Below are 12,060 nucleotides of genomic sequence, written 5' to 3'. Positions count from 1 at the left end.
GGTGAATTATAATGGTAATTATTTCAAGATTGCCACTGCTATTTGTTCCTTGAGAATCTAAATCAGGAAAGTAGGAAAAAAAAAAAACCATGAACCTCACAAAGGCAGCTCTTTCTAGCAATGTAGACATTTATTGTTTTGGAAAGTTTGTGTTTGTGATCTTTGACTATTTTTGGTGAAAGGGTGTAGAAGACCAGAAGATGGCAGGAGTTTTTAGAAAACCAGTCAAGCCCCAGTCTGTTCTCACATACTCAGAAATTTTGGGGGTGCAATAATTGCTTTGAGAACCTATTGAATGCCAGGTATTCTGTTATGTTTTTTCAGAACTAGTGTTCTTTCCATTTTACAGATGGAAAAGCTGGATATGGGGTAGGGGGAGAAAGGAGTCAAGTCCTTCTGTTAATGAATATTTATTGAACACTAACTGTGTGCTAAACACTGTGCTGAGTGCTAAGGGTACAACAGAAAAATAAACATGGCCCTAAGTTTTAGATGTAAAAGTTAGTCTGTGCAGCTTAGAAAGACGGAGCAGGGGCCACATAGGCAGGAAGTATCATAAGTGGGATTTGAACTGAAGGCTGACCAGGGACCTGCTATTTCAGCACCACACACACTCTTGGTTAGACTATTTAAAACTCGTAGAGCTGCACGAGACATGTGACCTAAGAAGTTGGATAGACCAAGACACCTTCCTTTCCTCCTTCGCTGCATTTACTAATCCAATCCATGCACACTCATTGAATGCAAACCCTGTACTAGGCACTGCTTTAGACTCTGTTGATCCATAGTAACCAAAACAGACCCAAATGTCTTTTCTTGTGGGGCTTACATTTAAAAAATGAGAGAGATGAGAAACATAATTATATACCTTTATGGTACATTAGATAATGATAAGCACATTAAAATACAGTAAGGTAAGGGGAACATGGAATCATGGGAGAGTGGCAGGGAGAAGCTGCTATTCCGTAGAGCTGCGCTATCAATAGGGTAGCCACTAAGCACACGTGGATATTTTAAATTTAAATTAATTAACATTAAGTAAAATGATAACAATTGAGATCCACAGCACACTAGCTGCATTTCAGGTGCTCAGTAGCCACATGTGGCCAGTGGCTACTGTATTGGAAGCTCAGGTTATAGAGCATTTCCATGTCATAGATGGTTCTGCAGGACAGTGCTCTCATACAGGGTGTCAGGAACATCCTTGATGATAAGATGGCATGTGAGCACAGACCTGAAGGAAGCAAAGGAGGAAGACAGGCAGTTTTCAGAAGGAGGGAACTTTCAGTGCAGATTTCGTGGAAGGGAGTGTGCTCTGTGTCTTTGAGGGGCTTCTAGGCTATGGGTGTGGTGCAAGGTGAGGTCAGTGAAGTCGGCGAGGCCCAGGTTGTGGAGGACTTCATCTGTGCAGTAAAGGCTTTGGCTGTTTCACAAAGTGAGAAGAGAAGATTCAGGGGGTCCTGGAGGAGCAGTGGCATGATCAGTTTGAAGTTCATAGAAGTTCACTTCGGCTGCCGGTGCAGAGAACAGCCTGGGAGGGGCCACAGCAGCAGTAGGGAGCCCTGTGGGGAGAGGAGGTGGTGGCCTGGGGCACGTGGCGGTACTGGGGATGGTGAGAGAGAGAGTCAGATTTTGAATATATTTTGAAAGTGCCACCAAATTAAGTGGTCCATAGGTAGGGGGCTCTCTGAAGAGGCTGTCTGGTGTCATCACAGGTCTGCACACTGTTCACCCACCCCTTCCACTTCCCTCAGAGGGATGAGATTTTCTCCTCAGGCTTCCTACCTAATGGTTTAGATAAGTTGCCGAGTTCTGTGTGTCACATCTTCGCACAACTGCTCCTCACTCCTGTGACTTTGTTAGAGAAGGACTTCCCTCCCAGAACCTCCCAGCCAACTCCTTCTGTTTCATTGGCTGTAACTGGTCGCATGGCACCCCTTGCTGCTGAGGATGCTGGGAAATTAAGCATCTTCAATTTTCAGCCTGTAATTGGGAGACAAGTTCTTCCAGTAGAGCAGGGCAGGAGGATAGCTCGGGTGGGCACGCAAAAGTATAATGTCCAATATACTAACCATCCTTGTGCTCGCTGCTTAGGGAGCAGAGTTGAGTAAGATGTGGTCCCAACTGACCAGAAACTCATCGTCTGATGGGGTAGACAGTTGTATGGACCAGTATGTTCAGTGATCAGCTCTATTCCCGGGAAAAATCTCTTCTTCCATGGGGAGTATTATCTGATGATTTCTGCTTTTCTTTGGCTTATTGGCCCTTCTTACAGAAGCCTTTCTAAACATGACATATTTGGGATTAATTCACTAACCAGAATGGTATTGAGTTGTGCTGAGTTCTGCAACTTTAATTTGTCTTTTCCACACAATCTGGACTTCACTGTAGGGACACGCAGGCACCATAGAGCTTCCTGCCTTTTCAGAATCTCATTCCTGAGGTCCTCCACATGCACATTTAACAGTGTTGGTCATTTATGCTGTTGAGTGAATTGGGTCACTGGGTAATTTAGCATTCACTGGGCCACTGATGGGGCCATGTACTGCAGTAGACATTGTTTTCCTGACAAGACTTGGAACTTCCTGAGGGCAGGAATCTTGTTTAGAAATCAGATGTAAAAAAACAGTAAATTGTGATACAATATGTGATGGTTAATTTTATGTATCAACTTGGTTAGGCCATGGTGCCTAGATGTTTGGTCAAACTTCAATTTAGATGTCACTGTGAAGGTATTGGTTTAGATGAGATTAATGTTTAAATCAGTAGACTTTGGGTAAAGAAGCTGACTCTCCACAATGTGGATGGGCCTCATCCAACCAGTTAAAGATCTCAGGAGAAAAAGGCTGACTTCCCCTATTGAAAGAGGAATTCTGCCTCCTGGTGGCCTTTGGACTGGAGTTGCGGTATCAACTCTCCTGGATTTCCAGCCTGCCAGCCTGCCCTGCAAATGTCAGAAGTCAGATTTGCAAGCCCCCACAATTGTGCCAATCAGTTCTTTAAAATAAATCTGTCTCTGTCTGTCTGTCTGTCTGTCTGTCTGTCTGTCTATCTGTCTGTCTATCCGTCTATCCATCTATCCCCATTCTGTTGATTCTGTATTCTGGGGAAACCTGACTAGTACATGGCACAATTGTGGGACAAGAGCTTGTGCAGGCTTTAGCCCAGGTGGGGAGAAGGAGGGTTCTAGAAAGAGCCAAAGAGAAGAGAGTTTCCACGTACAGCAAACTGTTACACACGAGTTTACTCTTGTCTCCTTGGTGCTTTTGACTCTCTGCAAATGATTATTCAGAAATCGTGTTGAAGATCTGACAGGTGCCGCTTTGCATCCTGCTGAGCCTCCCATGCCTGCTTTTATTCTGGAGCCCACGCATCACACTAGCCCCTCACTTGCTCCTTCTGATACTTCCTGGTGGGTCAAGAAGGGAGGGTGTTTTGTTCTCCAGGCCTGGATTGTATGGTGAAGACTTAAAATTTCCCTTGTGTGGTGGGACGAGCCACATGGTCCTGCAGACTGATGAACAGAACTCAGGGCCAGTTTACAGACACACCTCTCAGCCCTTCCTCGTGCCTCCACTGTCTTCCCATGGGCCCTTGCTCCCAGCCTGCTGTCCACTCTGCTTGGCACTCACACTATCCCTTAGCATTTCCTGCCTCCAAACTGGCCAGCATGAGGACCCGGACTCTAGGTCTTCTATTTCCCTTCTTACCTGCACTTCCTAAATGGAAGGAAGTGCCAGGCAAAGCCAGGACCGAGATCCCAGAATCAGTAGAGCTCCAGGGGCCTGAAGCTGCCCATTGGTCCCTGCTGCCCTCCCAGAGGTGGACCCAAGGTGCTCCCACTGCCTTCTGGATTTGTCTTTTTCTCTAGAAGGTGGATCTTAGCAAAGCTTTCCCTTATTTCTGTCCCTGACCTTCCATCATTCATGCTGGCTTCTTCCTCCACTGGCACCCTTCCAAAAAAATGTCTCCAATGAATAGCTTGCATTCTGAACACTCATTCCAGCCCCCACCAGCCAGGATGTTGTGGTGCAAACGCCTTTTTCCCCCTTAAAGCAAGTTCACCATCTATACTCCACCTACTCCCCTGATCCAGCTGGAATTGGGTCCCTACTTTGGAGAACTTTCCAGAGGAGTGACCAGTTAGTCAGTGTTTATAAGGAGGAGCTCATCCTTACATAATATCTTGGACAGACACAAATTTCCCTTGGGGTAGTGACCACCACTGGGAAGTCAGCACAGCGAGTGTTTATGAGAGTGCAAGGCAGCATGGTGCAGCACAGAGAGCAAGCAGTTTGAGAACTAGACAAACAAGGATTCAAATGCTGTTCATGGATGCACTTGGAGCCTCTGTGTCTTCCCTTGTAAAATGGGCATATTGGTGTCTTCTGATAGGGCTGTTGTGAGAGGTTCATGTGATGGTATAGTAGAGTGTCTAGCACAGAATCCAATCTGATATTCAATAAATGTTGCTTGTTGTATTGCTCAAGGTTCTTTTTCCCCTAGGCAGCAGGGAGTGAGTAAGGGAGACTTTAACTGAATGTGCTTTTTGACAGTGTGTGGCATGAAGAGTTCTGGCTTGGAGGGGCACCTGCCTGGACACAAATATGGTACTGGGACAAGCAGGACTGTTGTATATACTTAAGTTCCCAGAATATCTCACCATATGACATCCATCGCTGCTGGTAAATGATGGGATAAGGCCTGGCAAGATTCATGATCTTGCATGACACTCATACTTCTTGGAAACGGTCAGCTTAGTGCTGACACTGTCTATATTTTCTCTAAGTCTGTGTCTTGTCCTGTTATTGGAAGTTTGTGTGGAATTGATATAAAATCAGGCAGCTTAGGTTCATTTTTTAATTTACTCATCCACTCATTTATTCATCTGTGCATCCATCCACCCACCCACCCATCCATCCATCCATCCATCCATCCATCCATCCATCCAAAATATGGAGGACCAAGTTGCTCTGGGCCCTATTCTAGGTACTGAGGCTACAAAAATGAACCAGATATGGTGCCTGCCTTTTAGGATCTCTCAGATACACTCAAGAGGCAAAGAAGAAAACAGATCATTAGAGTCTACTCTGAAAAGCATGGTAGGGGAGGACCACCCATAGTGTATAAGTGTCCAGGGATGGAGTGGAGGATGCCTAATTCAAACTTCAAAAACTGTGATGCTCTTGCTCTCAAGGGCAGGGTTGACTGGATACCCATATGATTTTTTCCCATCATTTTAGTATGAAAATGTGCAAACACCGTGACATTGAAAGAATTTTACAGCAAGCACCTATGTCTTCCACCTGCATTCCCAATTAACATTTTACCAAACTTATTTTAGGAAATACTTATCCTTCTACCCACACATCAGTCCATCTTATTTTTTGATGCATTTCATAGTAAATTGTACATATCTGTACATTTCCCCTTAAATATTTCAACATAAAGACTTGCTTATAGTTTTTCTTTTTTTGTTCTTTTTCTTTCTTTTTTATTCCATTCCTTCCCATGGCAATAATTCTTTTTTTGATGTAAGATGTACGTACAACAGAATGCACACATCTTAAATTTACATTTGTTGACTTTTGAGAAATGCATACATCTGAGTAACCTAAACCCAAACCACAATACAGAATATCACCACCCAGAAGTCCCCTCTTGACCCTTTACAGTCAAAATGTATCCCAAATTCAACTACTCCATTCATTATAGAGTTGCCTGTTCTAAAATTTAGTATAAAATGGAATCATTCAATATATACTCTTTTGTGTAAAGCTTCGTAACATTTTGAATTTTATGTAATTTTTTAATATAATGTTTTCTGAGATTCATTTATGTTGCTTTGTATCTTTCCCTTCTTATTGAAGAATAGTATTCAATTCCATTAATATCTCACAGTTGGTTAATACATTTTTATCATGATAGACTTCAGGACTGTTTCTAGTTTTGATTATTTTGTTAAAAGTTACTAGGAAAATTTGTACAGCAGTCTTCTTATGGACATATGATTTTGTTTATTTTGGGTAAATATCTAGGATTGGGAATTTATGGGTCATAGATTAGGTGTGTATTTAGTTTTATACAAAAATGCCAAAAGATTTTCGAGCGTGTCTGTACCATTTTATTCTCTTACTAAGAGTTCCATTTGTTTCACATCCTTGCCAACATATGATGCTATCAATATTTTTAACTTTAGCTATTCTGATGAGAGTTTGGTAGGATCTCAATGTGATTTAAACTTACATTTCCCTGATGACTCATGATGATAAGTATTTTTTCATATGCTTAATGGCCAGTTATGTATCTTAGTGGACAATTATAGAAATTTTGTGAAGTGCCTGTTCGAAACATTTTGCTATTTTTTTTTTTTTTGTAAAATAGGTTGTTTGTCTTATTACTTAATTATGGAATACATATCTGGATACCAGTCTTTTGTCAGACATGAGACTATTTTCAACCAGACTTGTTTACCTGTTAATTTTATTAGTGGTGTGTTTTGGTGCATGAAACGTTTCCATTTTGATGAGATCTGATTTGTTGGGTATGTTTGCTTTTAGAGTATTTGTTTTATACAATTTGTATAAGAAAACCTGACTCACCAAAATACACTCAATTCACAAAGATATTTTTCTATGTTTACTTTCTAAAAGTTTTATAGTTTTAGCTTATAGGTTTAGTCTGTAATTCATCTTCAATTGATTTTTTGTGTAGTGTGAAGTAGGGTCAAGTTTGTTTGTTTGTTTCTTCCTTGCTAGTATGGACATCAATTTCTTGAAAAGGATTTGTTTTGCTTATTGGATTGTATACTAGGCTTTCTAGAGGGACTGAACTAATAGGATATATGTATGTATGAAGGGGAGTTTATTAAGAAAATTGCCTCGCATGATCACAAGGTGAAGTCCTACATTAGGCCATCCGAAAGTTGAGGAGCAAGGAAGCCAGCAGTGGCTCGGTTTGAGTCCTAAAGCCTCAAACCAGAGAAATTGACATTGCAGCCTTCAGTCTGTAACCAAAGGCCTAAGAGTCCCTGGCAAACTACTGGTGTAACTCCAAGAATCCAAAAGCCAAAGAACTTGGAATTTAATGTTCTAGGGCAGAAAACATCCATCACAGGAGAAAGATGAAGGCTAGAAGACTCAGCAAGTCAGTTTCTTGCACCTTCTCCTGCCTGCTTTTTCTAGCTGTACTGGAAGCCAATTGGTTGGTGCCCACCCATGTTGCAGGTGGGTCTTCCTGAGGTGGGTCTTCCTCTTCCAGTCCACTGTCTCAAATGTTAATCTCTTATGGCAACACCCTCTCAGACATACCCAGATACATCCAGAACCAGTATTTTGCATCCTTCCATCCAGTCAAATTGATGCTTAATATTAACCATCACAGATTGCTTTGGGATTCATAAGAAAAAGAAGATGATTTGTATGTCTTCTTCTGTACTCTCAGTTTTGTTCATTTGACCTACTTGTTGATCATTATGCAAGTACTAGCCTGTCATAATTACTGCAGGTTTCTGGTACGTCTTAAAATCAGGTAGTGTAAGTCCTCCACATTTATTCTCTTTCAAGATTGTTTTGGATGTTCTAGAGCATTGATTTTCTTTTTTTTTTGAGACGGAGTTTCGCTCTTGTTACCCAGGCTGGAGTGCAATGGCGCGATCTCGGCTCACCGCAACCTCCGCCTCCTGGGTTCAGGCAATTCTCCTGCCTCAGCCTCCGGAGTAGCTGGGATTACAGGCACGCGCCACCATGCTCAGCTAATTTTTTGCACCATTAGTAGAGACGGGGTTTCACCATGTTGACCAGGATGGTCTTGATCTCTTGACCTCGTGATCCACCCGCCTCGGCCTCCCAAAGTGCTGGGATTACAGGCTTGAGCCACCGCGCCCGGCGAGCATTGATTTTCATACAAATTTTTGAGTTGCTTATCAATTCTGCAAAAAAACTGTGGGATTACAGTTGGTACATTAAATCTGTATATCAATTTGGAAATAATTCTGTCTTAAGAGTAACGAGTCTTCTAATCCATGGAGATGATAGATCTCTTTACTTCTATTTATCTTTATTTTATTAGGTATCTAAAATTCTATATTAGGGATGTTTTGTCATTTTTAAGGTAGAGGCTTTGCCCTTTTCTGCACTAACGTTTTTTCCAAATAGTTCATGAGGTTTTTTGGGAAGGACAGGGGGAAAGCACTATTGTAATGAAATTGTTTTTAATTGTTTACTACTAGATATAATAAATACAATCAATTTTCTTATCTTCATCTCATACCTTGAGACCTTGATTATTAAATAATTAGTTGTAATGGTTGTTTTATAGTATTCTGGAGATTTTCTGTGTCAACAATCATTCCATTTGTTAATAAAAGTAGTTTTACCTACTTTTCCCTTTGTTTATGCTTTTAAAATCTTTATTGGAGTAGCTAAAACCTTCAGTACAATATTGAGGAGAAGTCATGTGAGCAAGCATCCTTGCTTTGTTCTTAATTTTAGGGGAAAAAAAGAGTTCAGTTTTTCATCATTAAGAGCATTCTTAGCTAAGTTTTTCAGAGATGCTCTTTATCAAATTGAGCAACTCTTTTTTCGGTTTTAGTTTTCTGGAAGTGTTTATCATGTCTTGTTGAATTCTATCAAATACTTTTTCTGCATGGATTGAAATGATCATATTTTTTTCCCCTTATTCTGTTACTGTGCTTAATTACATTGGTTAATTTCCAAATTTTAAACCAACTATGAATTACTGAGATAAATCCCATTTGAATATACTTTATTCTTTTTATACATTGTTAAATTTGATTTGCTAATATCTTATTAGAGAATTTTACATCTACATTCATAAAAATATTAGTCTGCTATTTTTTGTAATATCTTCATCAAATTTGTTTTTAGGGTTATAGTAGTCTCAAACATGAGTTCAGACATTTTCCTTCTCTGTTTTCTGAAAGCACTTGTGTAAAGCTGGTGTTACTTCTTTAAATGTTTGATAGGATTTACACATGGAGTGATCTGGGTATAGAATTTTCTTTCTAGTAAGGATTTTGGCTACAAAATTACCTTCTTTAGTAGATATAAGGCACTCAGAATTTGTATTTTTTTCTAATGTAAATTTTAGTTAGTTGTATTTTTCAAGAAATTAATCAATTTTCTCCATATTGGCAAATTTGTTCATACAAAGTAATTCATGATGTTCTTGTATGATCTTTTTAATTTTTGCAGTGTCTGTGGTTGTAACTCCTCTTTCACTTCTGATATTAGCAGCTTGTCTTCTTTCTCTTACTTTCTTGGTCAGTTTATAATCTTAGCTCTTCAAGATAGAACCTTAGGTCATTGATTTTAGACTTTTTTTTTCTAATGTAAGTATTTTAAGCTATAAATTTTCTTCTAAGGACTGCTTTAGCTACACCCCTAAAATTTGATATGTTGTATTTTATTTATTACTTAGTTGATAATATTTTCTAATTTCCCTTGTGATTTCTTCTTTGACCCATGAATTATTTAGTTGTGTGCTGTTTAACTTCCAAATTTTGCTCTTTTTCTAAGCTTCTTATTGTTACTGGTTCTAATTTCTTTCATTGTGGTCCAAGAACATATTCTACAATTTCAATTTATTTATATTTATGGAGACTCATTTTATGCCCAGCTTATGATCTACCTTAGTAAATGCACAATGCCCACTTGAAAAGAATGTGTATTTCAAAGTTGTTAGGTGTAAGATTCAATAAATATTAGTTGATTCAAAGTAGTATTCAGAGCTTCCATGTTATTGCTGATTTTTAAAATCTAGGTGTTTTATTAATTTCTGGACAGTTGTGTAAAATAACCAACTCTGTGAAATTATTTCTTCTTCCTTTAAGCCTGTCAATATTTGCTTCTTATACTTTGAGATTTGTTGTTAGATGCATACGCATTTATGATTGTTATTTCCTCATGATGAATTTTCCCTATTACCATTGTAAAATATCCTTCTCTTTTTCTTCTAGTACTCCTTATTTTGAAACGTACTTTCTTTGAGATTAAAATACCCATTCTAATTCATGTATGCTTACTGAATTCAGACATTTTTCTTCATTTTCTTAAAATGCTTGTATAAAGTTGGTGTTACTTTTTAAAGTGTTTGATAGGACTTACAAATGAAATTATATAGCCATTCTAACCTACTTATGCTTACTGCTTGTATTACATGTATTTTTCTATGCATTTATTGTTATTCTTTGCTTTTATATTTAACATTAATTTCTTGAGGACAGCATATAGTTGGGTCTTGCTTTAAAAAGAAATCCATTCTGACAATCTCTGCCTTTTAGTTGTGTTGTTTGTTTAGTCCATTCTCAGTTGATGTAATAATTGATATGGTTTTATTTAGGTCTATTGTTGTTTTATTTGTTTTCTTCTTATCTCTTCTCTCTTTTTTTTTTTTTGGTCTCTGTTTCTTCTTTCCTATATTGTTGTGGATTAATTGAATATTTAAAACTACCTTTTAATTTATCTGTCGACTTTATAAGTGTATGTCCCAGTATTATGTTTTAAATTGTTGATCTAAAGGATTATATTATATATTCTTTTTTCTTCTTTGTTACTTTTCTGCATCAAGTGATTTTCTTTTCTTTTTATATTCTTGAAGCATTTTTTTACTGTACTTTGAGCTCTGGTGTACATGTGCACATCCTGCATCCTGCAGGATTGTTGCATAGGTACATACATGCCATGGTGGTTTGCTGTCTCCATCCCCCGACGTCGCCTACATCAGGCATTTATTCCAGTGTTATCCCTCTTCCACCTCCCTGCTGTATACTATATATTCTTTATTTATTTCACAGTCTGTTGAGGGTTAATATTTTACGCTTTACATAAAATGTGAAAACCTTACAAATGTAGAGGCCCATGTACCACCCTATCTGCCCTTCTACTGTACGTGTGAAATGTATTGCAACTTCTTAAATTATAAATCTCTTAATGCAGTGTTATAGTTTTTGCTTTAAAAATACATATGTATAATTAAATAGAAATACCTAGAATATATTGTTGTTTGGTATAAAATTTTGCTTTTAAAAATTAGCAGGAAAATAGTTGTTATGTATCTATATATTTTTTAAAAAATCTAAGTTTCCCTCTGGTACCATTTCCATTCAGCCTGAGGAATTTCTTTAGCATCTTACATGGGGCATGTCTCCTTTATTCTCTTTATTTTATTTCATCTGAAATGTACTTATTTCACCTTCTTTCTTGAAGAATATTTCTACTGGATACAGATTTTTAGGTTGACAGGTTTGTTTTTTTTCCTTCCCTTACTTTAAAGATTTTGTCTTACTGTCACCTAATTTGCACAATGTCTGAAGAGAAGCCATCAAACTTTGACTTGCTATTGTCCAGTATATAATGTGTCACTTTTGGCTCCCTCCTTTGAAAAAGTCCCTTAAAATTTGACTCTTAGAAGTTTACATATGATATGCATAGGTGGAAACTTTTGACTTAAAAAAATAGTTTTCCTTGCTTGTTTAGATTTCCCATCTTTTTCTTTATGTCAGTGATATTGCCCTTTATATCATGTAGCATAGTCATAGCAACTGCTTTATTGTCCTTATGGTAATTACAATATTTGGGTCATCTTAAGTTTCACCTCCACTGATTATCTGTTCTGTTGAGAATGGGTCCAGTTTTCTTGGTTCTTCATGTCAAATAGTTTTGTCTTACATCCTGGACATTGTAAGTGTTATTCTGTAGAAACTTTGAATTCTATTGTACTTTTTGAAAACATATTTTTAACAAGCAGTTAACTTGGTTGGACTTATATTGCATACTCTGCCTCTTGGACAGGCACATAAATCTCAGTGCACTTTTTACTTTTTCTTAACTGGCCTGCTTTCGGTTTGCTCTGTATCTGTGATCTTTAGGAGTCAGCAATAGATTTAGTCTGAGGTTATTTCCCACATTTTAGGCTCTTCTCTGGATTTCTTAGAAAGAGTTGTGGCCCAGTGAAATTAAGAAGTTTGCCCATTATCTCATGAACAGTGGCTGAAATTAAACAATAAGAAAAACAAAAATATTTTAATCTTTTGAGTAT

The 12,060-nt window shown here is 38.2% G+C and overlaps 1 protein-coding gene across 2 annotated transcripts in view; it reads left to right on the top strand.

Moving 5' to 3' along the window:
• STK32B (serine/threonine kinase 32B) overlaps positions 1-12,060 on the top strand; it is a 440,698-nt gene that overhangs the window by 109,954 nt on the left and 318,684 nt on the right. The window lies entirely within an intron of this gene.

Source organism: Saimiri boliviensis, chromosome 3, assembly GCF_048565385.1.
Source record: "Saimiri boliviensis isolate mSaiBol1 chromosome 3, mSaiBol1.pri, whole genome shotgun sequence".
Classification (NCBI taxonomy): Eukaryota; Metazoa; Chordata; class Mammalia; order Primates; family Cebidae; genus Saimiri; species Saimiri boliviensis.
Note: the sequence above shows the minus strand (reverse complement) of the source record. Positions and strands in the feature narration are given on the sequence as shown.